We start from the raw sequence: 16,469 nt of genomic DNA, 5'->3' as shown, positions 1-16,469 counted from the left end.
CAAAGCTCAAAGGCCAGACAAGAGATGAAATTAAAAACAGAAGACACTGAAAGTTGCATCTTTTGCTCATGTAATTTGATGGTATGTGACTATCAAGCAGCAGATGATGTTTTGGCCCAGAATCCAAAGCAATTAAGGCGTATTTTGCTGCTAATTAGAAGGCAGGTCAGAAAAATCAACAGCAAGAGGAGTGAAAATTCTGTTGCATTTTGGGGAGCTCCCTTAGAGTTAAAATTGCTTTAAATGCTTCACCTTCCCACCCTGATGCAGAATTAATATCAGTGTCCCCTTAAAGGGAGTTGTGTTTTTAGCTAATCAATTTCTATGCAATCATTTTTTATATATAAACTTCCTTCCTTCAGGCTAAGTTAAAAAAAAAAAAAAAAAAAAAACAAAACCCACCAACTTTTAAGAACATTGAAAGCTAAGACAGCCTACTTTGGATCAATTCTTTACAAAGAAATACTAGAAGAGAAATATGCTCAGTTTATAAAAGGGTTTTGTATTTTGGTTTTATCCTGAACAAAGTGCTTGCTACTTTTCCCAAAGATAGCACAAACAAACACTAAGCACAGTCAACAGCTGAAAATCCTCCCCAAACTGAAGACCAGTGTTTCACTGCAAGCAACCTAGATGACTAAAGCCCTTGTAAACACAAAACCTTTGAGCTGCCTTTGTTTGATATTTCTTTATGAAAACACCATCTATCCTTGTTCTGAAGAGCTGCTCAAGGAGCTGCTATTGATTCATTGAGAGGATCAAGGCTGCAGTAATCAAATTTCAGTGTCCCACAGTAAATCTTTCAGTTTATCATGTCATTCCTAACTGATAGTCCATAATCTCTCAAACAGACCTTCTCCTCTTGTTTCTCTTGTCTGAACACACCCCAGGAATGTGGAAAGTTCAAGGAGAAGTTGGGCTGTTTCCCAGGAGCACAATCCTTTGAGAGGTACCCTGTGGGCACAAACTGCCTCAGGAAGTCCCTGAGCTACAGCAGTTGGACACTGTCACAGCTCTTGGGAATTACCTCACTTTTTTGGTGTTACACTTTCCCTGAAGTATCTGCTGGGACTCAGTGCCAAGGCCAGAACACTGTTTGAGGTGGAGCCTGGATGTGACTCAGCAGGACACTGGTGTTTACTGGGGACCAAAACTCACCCATCCAATACAAGGCAACACACTGCCAGCTCAACACCAGGTAAAAGCCAACCTACTGCAGCCTGTCCAAGAGGGATCCCTACAAAACACCCAATTCCAAGTCCTTGCAGGAGGTGGCATTTCATTTCTCCAGCACATACAGCATTTTTAGGAAGAAAGGTAACCAAAGGAAGGAGATGCTCACTGTCTCACCCACCTCCTCCAAACCCAAGATCCACCACCCATCCTCCTTAAAACCTTGGGGGGTTTTACTACAGTCAACATTAAAATATGCTCTGTGAGATAAGTAATTATATTGCTTACTCTTGATTAACAATCAGCTGTAGATATTACCTTTAATTTCCACACCATGAAATTCTTGAGAGAGTTTTAAGGCAAAAATACACACTCAGCCACATCTCCTCAGTGACTCCCTGGGCTCTTTTAATAAGAGACAAATGTGGGGTTCAGGGAACTTGTTACATTTCTAGGTGTAGGAGGACTTTAAAGAGAGGCTTTTCCCTCTGAGAGATAGGTTTTAGTTCTGTATAAATTCAGTTACAAGAAAACATTCCATTTTATAGTCTCAGAGTAAGAAAATGCCTTTATGCAAGGGAAAACAAAAATGCTTTTAATCACAAGAAGACAGGTCATAAATATGAGCCAATTTTGTTTCGTAGAAAACAAACAAAAATTGTAATTACAAGTGAGAGATGAGCCCCAAGCTTTTTTCACCAGTTAGTGTTTTACTTCCCACACTATTCATGAAGCACACCAAGCATTCTTCAGCCAAGCACCTGCCAAACAATAACCCCCAGAAACAGAGCCATTCAGAATGCAAACACACAATTGTATCATTTATATGTGCTTGGCTACAAGGAGGACAGGCAATATCAAAGGCTTTCTCCAATTCTGGATAAATATGCACAGTGTAGAACTCTGGCACATGTTTATTCATAGGAATAAAACCCACAAATAACCCTCAACCAACAGCATAAGTGGGCATATAAGAACTTAATATTTACTGAGTCTCCTGGCCATAAACCTGCCCAAGAAAGACAGCAAGAAAAACTTCATACCTGTAGAGCAGCCTAAACTCAAAAGGATTGAAAAATATACCACATGGACTTACACCACCGCAACAACCAAGTCAAAACAAAAAAAAAAAAGACCAACATCTCTGCCATGAATTTTCTACAGCAGCTCACACATTTTGTTTTGCCCTGCTTTATGAACCACTTCTTCCTAAAGAACCATTTCCAGTTCAAGCCCACTGTTTGTGGCAGATCAGCTACAATCATTTCTTGCATAAAACAACAAGAGTCATATCAAATTTTACTCAGCCACAGAGACAGGAAAACTCACGTATCATTACCTCACACTCCTTTTGTGAGGCTCTTCTCCCACAAAGCACAGAGGTGGCAGAGCTGAAGCACCTCTGGAACCTTCTGCTGTTCTGAAGGCACTTGTTCCAACTGCAGGTGTTCCCACTTTATAACCAAACCAACTTGATTGATTATCACCTGTGCCTCATTTGTTTCAACAGGAGGTTTTCCTGCCAAGCAACAAATTTTAGCCCTGGGGGGGGCTCAAGCAAAATCATATACAAAGAGAGAATAAATATGTATACTATTTATAAATTTAGATAAATAGTCATCATTTGCATAACACAACTATAAATTTTAGCCCTCTAGGGCCTAAAATGAAATGGAGAATGAGTAGAAAGGCAGGGCAAGCGTGGTCTGACCAAGAACTAAAACCAGTTCATGGCCACCCAGGAGTTTGAAAAAATTTTCCTCAAACATAAAGATCTCACAAGCAAAACAGAAGTTTCCAAAGAACCTGATAGAAACACTTTGTATAATTACATCTGCATGTGCTCTGTTTCAGTAACTAACGTGTTAAAAACTTTTTTATCTTCACAAAGACTAATGGTGGAGAGAAAAGACAAGAACACATGGAAACACAGAAAGCCTGTGGGAGACAAACCTTTTGGGGATCCCAAAGATAGCAGCACAATTATTAAATGAGCTCATCAAGACTCAGCTGCCAAAAGCACCTGGGGAAGCACCAAAGGTGTTGCTTTTGGAAGCCACAGCCCGGGGCTGTCCCTCCCAGGCATAATATGGGACAGCTGCAACTACTTTAGAGGAACATCTGAAGATGACAGAGCCATAAGGAACAGGATTCTGCTTCAAGAAGATTCAGCTCTTAACGGATTGGTAAAAAGAAATGTGCGTGTATTTGCATATTTTATACATAATATTTGCTTGAATAACCCCCATAAAAGTGTTTTTCATTAAAATTTGTCATCTCATACAACAAAGAAGATGTCATTAAAAAAAAAAAAATCTATTTTTCTTTCAAAAGTGAAATATGCCCTGATGTTTTAGGGAAAAACAGGCCCCTTTCCAAGTACATACTATGGGTTTTTTTATGGTAAACTGAAGAAGTACACAATGATAAATGACAAAGTGAAAGGTATATACATGTATTTTAGTTGTAGTAAGCAGATGTCACTCAACTTAGACTTTCAACTTTAACAATTCTGTTGACTGTTGACCTTTGCTAAGCCTGTAACCCACGTGAAACTCTCATTTTTTATTACACAAAACATTTCACGTGAATCAGTATTCAACAAATCCTTACAAGTCCTACTTCCCTGCAAGTTCACCCTCAGTAAGGGTAATAAATAACTAAAGGGAACATACAGTGTACAATACACACACCTTGAGAGGGATGGAAGGGCAATTTGTCCTTCCTGCTCGAGAAGATCAATGGTGATGACCTGGAAAATACCACGGATTTGCAGACCAGGGCAATTTACCACAGCTCCTACTTTTCTGCCAAGAAACAGGGAGTCCCAATGAACTGGTCAGAGAGTTTAAAGCTCCTGCCTTGCCAGTCCAGGCTTCTGAAACACCAGCTGGAAATCCTGGGAGGAGGGAGGCCACTGGCAGCAGCCACTGCAGCTTTTCAGATGCCTTTGCAGTGATTTGTTCAGCGTGGCCACACTCCACAATCTCCTTCCAGAGAGGTTCCCTTTAGGTACCAATCCAGACATGATGATGAAGGGGCTCATTCTCTCCCACAGTTAGAATGAATCAGGGAACTTCACTGTGTTAATGGTTCATGTGCTCCCATCACTTGAAACAGCTCCCACAAGACCTCGACAGAGAATTTGCTTGAACCACCAGGTGGTCAAACTACATAAATCTTCAAATATTGTCCTTTCTAGTGTATTTTTTCATCATCCTACCCTTGTGAAATCTGCCTGTGCTGCAGATTATCTGGTCTGAACAATACTGCTATTCCTCTTCCCTATTCTTAGCTCACAGAGCTCATTCTCATCTCTCTCCATGCTCTGCTCCAAAATGTGTTCAAATCAAAAGCTCTCATTTTTTTCCTTCTTTCCCTCAACTGTGTTTAATTATGCTGCTTTTTTTACTTTGAAGTTAAGGGGAAGAGTCTTATTTATTTCAGGCAAGATTTAGCCTGGCCTTCTCCTTCAAGTGTTCCACCTCACTGTATCTTCAAACACATTTTTCCATAGGGACAGGGGTGCATCCAACTTAAAGATTAATAAAAAGGAATTATTAATTGAAGAAATAGGATAGCATTTTTTAGAATCACTGACCTTCGACACACTTATTAAAACAACAAAAGAAATAATGAAGTGCCTCGGATCTAAAATAGACTTTTACATTAAACAAATAGGAATAACTTTCTCAAATGCTGGGTAAACAGTCAGATATACTTTAAAACACAGAAATGTTTCCAGTGCTCTGAAATGAAGCTGAGTGAACTTCAATGAGTGAAACGAGACTAGGCATTATTTGCACCTTTTAACCATGCAAAGTATTGCAGTCCTATTCTCATCTTAGTGTTTAAAAATAAGGCCACTGAAAGGAGAACACCTAGTTTTCTGTGATTTGCCTGCTGGGGAATTACTCTTTTCACACTGCAAGTCAGAAATTACTGATCACTTTGACAGACCTGCCCCTGATTGCACCCTGATGACGTGCCCTCAGTCCAGCTCCTGGCACTGGCAAGATAAATGTGTAGAATGAGAATAGGGGCAAAACACTAATAAATGTTGCTTAGCTCAAAGAGATGCAATCACACCCTTTCAATACCACCTGATGTGTTCTCGACAATATTATGAGGCAATTAACGTCTCTGTGTGTTGACTGATGGAGGAGAAGGATGATAAGTTCCAGGAGGCAGCTGTCTGAAACAGGAGATGCTGATGAATTACCCTGCAATAATTCATTGTTAAGACATCTAGGTCTTCTTGTGCACCACAAAGTCAGAGGGGAGCAGGAGACAAAAAAAATGGTGTAAATATTACTCAGACTAAAGAGTTTGCAGCTACAGACACGGAGGAACATGCACCCAGGGACCAGAACTCCTTAGGAAAATTAGATTGGACAATTTGCTTTTAAGAGACAAGCATGTTGAGGATCTATTTCCTAGATCTACCTGCTTCCCACATGGAACAGTCACCACACGCCCAACTGTACAAACAAGGAGCCAGACTCCACAGCCTCAGGCTCGTGTCTCATGCTGCCAAACTGCAGCAAATGGACATGGAAATATATAAAGCCTGGAGCCACCTTTGGAAATAAAAGATCTGTGTGTTAATACTGATGTTAATTGACTAAATGTAATTTAAAGCAGATGATCAGCCTGGTATCGCATACAAATCTCTTTCCAGGTGTATACAAAGACAGTGTGTCTCACAGCACTTCTTGCTTTCTTTTTTTCTCTCTCTCTGGATCATACAAATGACATCTTTCATTGCTACCACCCAATTGTTGCCCCTTTTATGGATTGTTCCCTAAAAAGTTGAAGTATTAGAGCAATGGGCTACTGCCCAGCACCCAGTTTGAATTTTGACCTATTTTACAAAGGGAATTTATGACAGTGACACTCCTCAGGAAATCACGTTTTAAATTTCACTGACACTTCTCACTAACAAAACAGCACCTCTATTTTACCAGTGATTCTAAATTATAAAATTTCCACAAAACCTTTTTTTTTTTCTTCTTGGTGTCAGAGTGTTTTCCTCAAAGTCTTTCTGGGTTAAAAATGAATTGGGTCTAACAGACCCAATGTATTAGTAATGTAGGAAGTGAAGAGAATAGTGCACATGTTGTTTCATCAGCTGCAGCAGGTACCTTGCACTGGCCAGGAAAATAAAACTGGTAATGACTGAGGAATTATAATACATTAAAAACTTCCAGGGACATCCAAGGTAAATAAGTTGCAGTTACCTGGGCAAACACTGCTCCTGCAGCAGGTCATTCCACAGAGCCTTTCATGATGTCCACATAATCAGCAAGGAATTACAGCAAGTTATGTGCCTATTCCCTTGAACCCTTACCACTATAACACCTGAAGTTAGTCCCAAATTACGTAGACTCTTCTCCCTCCATTTCAAGAGACACTAGAAATTAGACACTGTAGCTTCCAAATAAAACAGCAAACAACTTTGTATCCACACACAAAATCTATAACACAGAATTATTTATGTTTAAAAAGCAAATAACCGTGCAATTCTACAAGGCTCTTATCTCCTCACAATGTCAGTTTTCTGGAAAAACACTTTGCACTGTATGCCATCAAATAAACAAAAAAAATGAAAAAGAAAATTACCTAAAAGCCAAAGGTTTTAGATAGATAGATAGATATAAGATATATCTTTTATTTATTCCATGAATGCCTATCAGTGCCCACACAAAACTAATTTTCAGGCTGCCTTCTGTTTTCAACAGTCTGAAAGGGTTCTGATTCCAGGTAACCACCAAATTTAAACTGCAGGAATTTTGCAATGAAATCAAGAAATTATTACAACACAGGTGATCTCAGTTTTCATGAACCTTACTCTGCTTTGCATTTAAAAATGCAGCAGGTAACTATTTATGGCAACAGCAGCTACATAACATGGTTGATAAAACCTCATGTGCAACAACTATTACAGAATTTCATCACACTCTTCCCCAAAACTTTCAAAATACCTTCCTAAGTATTAAAAATACTTTTGATTGAGAAAGTAATCAACAATTTCACTTCACACATTGAATTTCTGGATCATTTGCTTGAGAATACGGAAAGGCTCCTAAAACATACCCTAAGAAAAGAGACCAGATTTCTTCTTAGTGCAAATGAAGAAGAAATGCATGGCCACGTGCAAAGTTATTCCTCCCAGCTCCAGTCATTCACGTGTTCCTCTGCCAGCTTTGACTTGTTTGATGCACCGACTGATTTCTTGTAAATGCCTTTTTCTCCTTGTGGTGCCCAGAGAGCTTCTTGTCAGTTAAATAACTTGCTCATCTGTGTGACATTTCCTACAGGATTTTGATGGCCTAGAAGGATTACTGGTATTCTGTGACAACCCTATTCCTTGACAGATCCATTTCCTAGTCTATGATGCATCCAACAAAATCACATTTTGGGAGCCTCCATTTCTTATGTAATCCACTATTCCTTTTTTAATTCATCAGTGTAAACACCTACTGTTTGAGTAAACATCTACATATGGTTGAGTGTACAAAGTACATTATTTATCAACATGCACAGTTTTTTCATACCAGTGTTTCCTGAAAGTAAAACGTCACATATTAGCAAGTAGCATCTTCCCAAATTTACTTGCTGTACCCTGGAGTCAACTGGAGAGAAATCCCTTATTTGCCTCACTATTTCCACCACTATCAGCACAGCCACAAGCCACAGAACAGCACAGCAGAAGTCACTGGTACACAGAAGATGCCACCAACTTGGTAAAGAGCTGTTAAAATCTTTCCCCTCTGCCCCGGTTGCTTTACAATTTTTTTCCACCAAAACAGAGATGTTCAACTCAAGAGTCAAATCTTAAACACAAAATGCACAACTGTTCAAGTAATAGCAAACTAAAAAATCACCCATAGCATGATTACTTGTATAAAACTTTTTAAGCTGCTATGTAGCAATTAAAGAATTAGCCTATAATAATTACCTACAGAAGGTTTTATATTGTTTGAATAATACAGCACAGGCCAGACTCATCAGTCACTAAAGTCAATGACAAAGTTACTCAGATAATTCCTGAGCAATTCCCATAAATCAGAGCTGCACCACGACTTCTAAAACCAGAGAAACATTCGCGATATTTGGGTGTTACAAATTTCCTGGCTAACCTTGAGCAAAGGTCAATCATACAGAATTTTGTTATCCATACATATAATATATATATCATAGGGTATTATTACAGGGATTTTAAATAGTGAATGCAGAGAGCATCTGGTTGATAGCTCAGCTTTATAAGAGGTATTATTCAAGAATATTCTTGCTATTTTTCATCTATTTGTAGTCTTCATGCCATAGTTGTGTTGAGAATCACCTTCACAGGTGACTTTTGCAAATAAATAACCCAGACACACAGAACCAGATGTAATCAGAAAGGGAAAATACATAGATCTGACATACATATATATGCTTTCTGCTGCTTTCAGACGTTATTTCTATCAGATTTGGAGAGAAACTCAGTAATTAAGGAAGAAACACTGCTTCAGTTTTCATAATGTTAAAGCTTATTCACACATATGCATACTCAACTCTTTTAATAGAACTATTCAATCTGCCCTTTGCATCTTGAATATATAATTGCTGGCTCTTTTCACGTAGTCACTTAGATGAAGAGGGTTTTTTTTCCCCCCTCAGCAGGATATCAAAGTCTCACAATCACATGAATCTCTCATTCCTGTACAATGGGTTTGTCATTTACAAAACCAAATAAAAACAATTGCTCCTTCAAAATGGAAATTCAAGTTAACTTACTGTCATATATTCCAACAGTAAATGAAATAGATTAATGTTTTGAATAGTAATTAATTTAGGAATTCAAGTGGCTTTAAAACAAGAACCCACTTAAGCATCAAAGCAATCCACACAAAAATGCAAGAAGCTTAATAGACTCTCTGATTATTAATTCCATAATGCCAAGCTATGATCAGGCTGTTATGACAAGCTACACAGTGTTAACTGTAATTTGCAGTCAATACTTCTCCTTCAAATCCTTAATTTCACGTTGCATCATTCTTTTAACTCACCTAGTGCAAGTCATGGGAAATTCCTCATCAGCTACACCTCCTAAACTCCAGGCACAAGAGGAATGTTGAAGAGGGTTTAAGAAGCTAGTCCCAGGCCTAAGCAATTAGTGCAGGACAAAGCATCCAATCTGCTGATCTTAAATAGGTAGATTCAGACAGCTCAACAAGAAGTGCTCCTGAAGGCTGAAAATTTGGTTTTCTCCAAAACTGAAATGAGAAAAAGAGCCTGAGTGATAAATAGAATCTAAATATGTTATTTTCCCAGTGTAGTTCAATATGCCTTATACTTAAAATTACTCATTTTATGTAGCTTTTATGAACTGAAATAACTATTAATTTCTTAGACCTTTACTTGGTAAAAGAAGTAGAGCTCGTACAAGCCACATAAAATTGAATAGGCGCCGAAAAAAACACTAAAATATGCTAACACATATTAATTGGCAAAGGAGAATATTTGTACCTCCTGGCTCTCCATCTTTCCCTCAGCAATTCAGGTCACATGTTAATAAAATTGCCACTGTCTGTTCACAGGTCTGAAGAGGCAATTCAGGGGTGCACCATCAGCCACTGCTGCTGTCTTGGGTATCCCAGGGCATCTCCAGTGGCTGCAGAGAGCCAAGACACCTCCAGTTTTTTCATAATAGGCAACATTTTAATTATTATATTTACCACTTAGTTCCTAGCACATTTTTAACAGGACCCTTTGCCAAGCTATGTAAAATCTTGAGAAACTTTGCCTTTTAATAAGCTGTTGCTTACAAAGATTTTGCCATTTCTGCTGACAGAAGAGGCTTCCAACCTATTTTGCACAAAGACTTCATCACTTAATTTGACAAATGAGATATGAATGCAGTTGGAAGTGTGTACCACTCTTAAGTGCTTGGTGACCAAGATGTCTATTGGGACAACATCAGGGTCTGTCAAAAATAGCTGAAGTTTATATTAAAGCAACACATTATTATTTTCCAGCTCAAAACTGCTCTCTCCAACAGAGCCAGACCTGAAGTATTTGCACATCAGGAGTTTATCTGCAATACAAGCTTTGGTATGGACCATGCTCATGAGAAAATACCTTTGAAAAAATGCAAGTGGGGTTTTTTAAAGGGATTTTTGAGTTCAAGGTGGTGTTCATTGGAATATTTTAATATACATACATGAATGTATATCTCAAACATGCAATCCAAGGTCATGCAGTTCAGACAATGTCTATTTTTCTGTACTGATTTCAATATTCAGTTAAAGAATATGATTGAGTTATTTACAAGTTTTCCTTTCTGAAGTCATGGAGCATACTTAAATAATTATCAAAAAAAGATGCTGGTCCATCATCATCATACCTATTCTATTTTTCCTATGGGTTACCCAAGTCATCCATACTTCTAGAAGTTCTGAACTACAGTAATTAAGAGAGAAGAGAGTGGATAGGATCTTTCAGGTTTGATCCAATGAGAACTCTAAGGTTTACCTTGAAGGCTATGAATTATTCTGACTGCCTCCAAATCGACTTCAGAATGATTCATATTGATTTTAGGGAATGTGCTTCAGCTTATAAAAATTTACAATTTTGAATCCATTTAATTTTTCAACATGATTAGTTTATCAAGCATCAAACAATACAAGTCCAAACTGAAAGAAACCCACATTTGGACTAACTAAAATCTCATTACTCTTACTGCAATGGGCACAAACTTATAAGCCAGCAAAACCCTCCAATTTCCATGACCTTGACTGAATACCACACCAACTCTGCACAGGATAAAAATCTTGAAAGAATTCTACTGTGTTTGACAGTGCTAAGGTCTCAATCTTGCTTTTAAAAACACTTCAAGAGAACTGTACTTTAACTGCTGTTTGCCTCATCACCTCATGCCACACAAATCACAGTGCAACCTTTGCATTCCCCCTGGATACAGGAAATATTATCATTATTAGCTACTAAAATTAATTGTTGGACACACTTTAGGAAGGTTAAAGAATACTCTGGTGCCTTTTAACTGCAATAGTCTGAAGCATGAAAAGCAAACAGAAATCAAAGAGCAGCACTAAAGGAGAGTAAACAAAGCTAATCTCATTTATGAATGAAAAATAGCTTATTTACTATTATGAGAATGGTTCCTATCAATTAGTTGTGCTTACTTGATACTTAACAGAACAGATGCTAATAGAACTAAGCAAAATAATGCCTGTGATCAAAGCTTGCAGCATCATACTCTTCAAATAGTTACATTTGGTGGGTTTTTTCCTCTTTTATTCCTGCCAATTATCTTTCACCCTGGTCCTCCTTCCACCTCTAACCATCATTCATCACACATTGTCTTATACTCCATTTCATGTACCATAAGAGAACACAGTGCATTCACCAGCAAGTGGTCAAATTTAAAGTGCTCCATGGAAAGACTCTAAAATACAAAAGCTTAAGAAAAAAGAAAAATACATCCTTTCTTCTGGAACCAGCAGAACCAGAAAAAAAAGCACATGTGCTTTCCTCACTCCCATTCTGACAGTACTTCTGGTCTCATCATCAAAATCAAGATGTTCCTTCTGCTCTTTTCCCCAAAACACATAAAAAACCCCCACCCCTAACATCATCCAGCTCAGCTCTGCAAGGAGAAGTGCAGTGACAGAGCAGGGCTACCTGAGCCTAAAAATGGCAAAACCTTAATCCTGCACTAAGCCCTCCACAAAAACTGGCACATTCTTTCAGATGCAAAATGGTAACCTGAACTGCATGAAAATAAAAGTATTTCTCCTCTCTCCTTGAGCACACAGCAGGGGATATTTTGCTCTGCACCCATCTGTTCAGCCAGTTAAATATCAAGGGTTTCTAGCCTTTACTGGCATGTGTCATTAACTTTGGGGGGTGGGATGTTAAAGACATGCTATATTTTACCACTAACCAGTTTTAAAGGCATGTTCTCTTCCCCTTTAGATCTATCTTGCACCTTCAGCTTGATTTTGACAAGCAAGACAGAGTCTTAAGAGAGAAAAAAGGAAAAAAAAAATCAACCTGAAACTTCCAGAGCTCAATGTGACCTCTGTAGATCACATCCTGTTTTACCAGCTGCTTCATCAACATCTGTGCACATAAGAATGTGGAAGCCCTAAGATGCACTGAAGGACACACCTACTGCTAATTTTGATTCTGCTGTAGTACAAATTCATTAGGTGGTTTGAGGGGGACAAAAAAAAAAAAGTATGGAATAAACAGTCTATAAAAGTATATTAATACCTCTAATGTGAAAAAAAAATTACATATGGGCTAATAAAAGCCTTCTTTTATTCCCTCTGTAACACCTCCCCATGACTTGGCCATCTGTACATTGATATATGAATAAAAATACTCGAATGTGCTGTGCCAAGGGACCTGTAGGTTTGGAGTAGCTGATTACAACACCCCATGTGGAGAGCACCCCTTGGACAACCTTCAGCCCTGCACAGGCAGCCAAAGCTCAGGATTTCTCCCTTCAGCTCTTCCAGAGTCACTTTTGGTTGGTAAAGTCAGAGTATTTTTCCGAGCTGTCTTTTGACCTAAAACAACATGTGAAAAGAAGCAAGGATAGTTTGAAGGGAAGAGAACTTGGAATGATCTTTCCTTCCTGAAGATGCTACTTACTACTTGCCCACTCAGCTCAAAAATATGCAAACTCGTCAAGCATTTTTCTTTCACCCCTCCTTTTTTTTTTCCTCCTGGAATAAGCTACACATATTCTTGAGAAAATAATTTGAAGATTATGGTTTGTACGGGATAAGGATAAAACACATTTTCCAGTACAAAATTTATAAAACTTCAGATTTTTGTTCTAAATTCAAAAATATCTATTGGAAGCTTACTCTGTAGAGAATGTATGACATTCTCTTCTTAGAATGCAAACTTCCATGAAAAAGTGTTTACAAATATTTTAAATTGCTCTAAACAGGAGACTATATAATAATTCTTTTTGGTTTAGAGTCACAGCAAAATGATTTTCCTAGGAAATCAATCTCTGTACAGGCTTGAACTGGGTCTTTCACCAAGGCAAGTGGTGAGAGAGGGTTACTGTAAATCAAGATTTAACCTTGGGCTGTATTATGCAAACCACGGGCCAGCAGGAGCATCTCTAATTTCAGTACCTGTGCCCAAATAGTCCTCCTGGGGTTTCTGACTCACTCAGAATATACAAGGACTAGAGCCAAGCAGGGAAAGTTCCTGATAACTGTCTGGTTTTGAAACAGGAGCAAAGTGGTCCTTTTACATCTTTCCACAGTAGTTCTGTTTTTACCCAGCCTGAGTTATCCCACGTCGCACAGAATTTTTAACTTTGGGGTTGAAATTAGAGAGCTGCAAAATCCTGAAATCCAGGGATGCATTGTGTCCTTACCAGCACAGAGAAACATCAAAAGCTAGCACCCTTCGTGCCAAATTAAAGGTTCTGAGTACAGAGATCTAACAACAGAAGAGTTGAACTGTGCTAAAACAAACAAACAAACAAAAAAAATGAAGTGTATTTGCAACCCAGGGGTTGGAAATTATTCATTAACATAAGAAGTCCCCAGCCCTTGATACTGTTTTGACTTTCTTCTCTTTTGATCTTAATGTGAAACACTTTATAGCATCAAAATGGTGTTATATATCAGAACTTTTTTTTAATTGTAATGCCAGCACTCATAATAATTATAAGTTGCTTTTCAAACCATCTTTGAGAAGAAAAGCATATTAAAGTTATCCTAATAAATCCACTGGAGGATTATTGTTGCACTGGAATATCAAAGAATTTAAGATGCATTGAAGATTTATTGTCACAAACATTGAAGTGTTAATGATATTAATCAGAAACTGGGTGTTCTTCCTTTGATTAGATGCTATACATCAGCCTGACAGCCTTAATAATTTCTGCTTAGACTGATAAATGAAATCAATTTTGTTCCATTATTCAGTATGACTGCAAGTTAATATAGAAATAAAATTATTTCCTTATAAATTTTAAATTACAAACTGCAGAGGTGCAAACACAGTACAGCTGTTTCTTTACTTCAGTGTGCCCATGCTATGAAGTGAAATAAGCAGTGTGGGCCCTTGCTGATTCTTCATTTATCCTTCATAAAAACCCTAGCAAACTAAGCTTTATTGAAAAATAAAGTTGAAAAACTTTTGAAAATAGTTAAGCAAACTATTGAAAATAGTTAAGCAAAAAGAGAGAGCAAATTTTCCTAAGAGCTATATGCAAATAAAAGCCCTTAATCCATTCCACATTTCCTCCTGCACACCAAACCTTGCAAAGCAGGCATGAAAACACTCACACCTGGGCAGGAGGCACTGGTGCTGAGAAATGCAGCCTTTCACTTGCTCATCAGTACAAGTTAATAAAACTCTTTAAACAGCTTCCTCAGTATTTTTCAGTCTTCCAATATCTATTTCTATAATATCCACCAAGAATCCACACCCACACAGAAGTGGCACAGAAATAACAAATGAAAAACTGACTCGCTGAAGGAGAATTTAATTCATAGCGTGCAAGATAATCCAAACGAAGCCAAAAGCAATGACTAAAAATAGGCATTATTCTTTCTTCTCATCAAAAGCTGATGAGACCAGCATGACCTCCACAGGCTCCACTGTTCAGTGTAAGATACAGTGACATTCCTGAGCTGGATTCATAGATGGATTTGGACCAGAAGCAGGGCAGGTGTGGCAGTGGCTGTTCAGTCACACACATGCCACGTGCTTGAGGTGCAAGGCAAGCCCAGATTGTGCTGCAGGATGTCGCCAGGAGATTTGTAACAAAGCAAAGGAAATGTGGAATTGGGGGCCTCTCTGATTTACAAGGTTCATTTCCCACAGCAGCATCCAGGCAGGTTAGTCAACTCAAGCACGTTCCCTTCAGTAATGGAATAGAATAACATGCTGGCAGAACTGGCTGGAAATACTTAATTTCTCCCTCTTGCATAAGGGTGTTTAATGTGACTTCTAAGTGACCCTGCTGAGAAAGGCATTCTTTCCATACATAAATTATATATTACAGGGAGAAGAAAAAAAAAAAAAACACAAAACATTTTTAGAAAGCAACACCCCCTTAAACTATATTAGCTTTTTGCCATCAGCCTTTGAAATTCCTGTTCAACAGAGGCCTAACAGCATGGAAGAGCCCAAAAATGCATAGGGCAAAACCTTATTCCTACGCTAAGCCCTTTACAAAAACTGGCACATTCTTTCAGATGCAAAATGATAACCTGAACTGCACGAAAATAAAAGTATTTTTTCTCTCTCCAGGTAATTCCATACTCAGAATTAAATCTGAAAATAAACAAGGAGGACCCAAAATTTCAGATTTCATACATTTCACAAAGTTCAATTTTCCAACTCAAGCAAAGACAGATTCTCTAAGTCCCTCAGGCATTGGAATGGGCTGCCCGGGGAAGTGGTGGATTCTCCATCCCTGGAGGTGGCACATGAGACAGTACTGACCAAATAGAAGTGTTTAAATCATCTTATATATAATATTTACAAATATTTTTCATTAGAAGAGACCAGAATCACTCTGTCCTGCTTCTGAGGGCAAAAAAGTTCACACTTAATATAGCCTGCAGCATAAGAGTAACCACAGAATTTTCTTTTAAAGTTCACTTCATTTATATTATCACTGATAATAATACAATACTCTCATTAACTGCAACTCATAGAAATCAATATAAGCTGCTTAAATTAACTTGAACATTGTTTTATGCTAGTTTAAAGAAGACAACTCTGAAGAACTTCACAGACTCTGTTTAGGTGATATCAGTAGATCCTTCTTGCCAGTAGGCAGGTATAAAACTTGCCTGGGTCTGGTTTAGCTGTGATATACTTCTGTAAATAACAGAACAGGAACAGACTTTGTCTTAAAAAAAATAAAAATCTTTGGTTTATGTTTTCTAGAAATGACTCCTGGCCTTCCTCAGAAGTTCCTCCACACTCCCTAAATGCCACCAGAAATGTGAGACACCTGCTCTACAGTTGGCCTATTCAGGAAGGTATGATGGATTTTCCAGAGAACACATTCAAATAGTCTTTGCTGAATACAGTAGGATTTCTGACCACAACTCCTATTAACTCAAGTGAAAAATAAAAGAAAACGTTGCAGGTTTATACATTATTACAAATTCTGTTTTTTAAGGCTCTTGTAGGATCAGAGTTTTCCCAAGAATGCTCAGTCATTCTCCTGCAACAACAGCCTTTGGAACTCCCCCTCAGTCACTCTGAACCAGCATGGTTCATCATGGAACAAC

At 38.2% G+C, this 16,469-nt stretch overlaps 1 long non-coding RNA gene across 1 annotated transcript in view; it reads right to left on the bottom strand.

Annotated features, from left to right (window-relative positions):
- Positions 1 to 16,469, bottom strand: part of LOC135416880 (uncharacterized) — a 129,905-nt gene that overhangs the window by 104,899 nt on the left and 8,537 nt on the right. The gene's annotated exons all lie outside the window — the stretch shown is intronic.

This window comes from Pseudopipra pipra, chromosome 7 (genome assembly GCF_036250125.1).
Source record: "Pseudopipra pipra isolate bDixPip1 chromosome 7, bDixPip1.hap1, whole genome shotgun sequence".
Taxonomy (NCBI): domain Eukaryota; kingdom Metazoa; phylum Chordata; class Aves; order Passeriformes; family Pipridae; genus Pseudopipra; species Pseudopipra pipra.
Note: the sequence above shows the minus strand (reverse complement) of the source record. Positions and strands in the feature narration are given on the sequence as shown.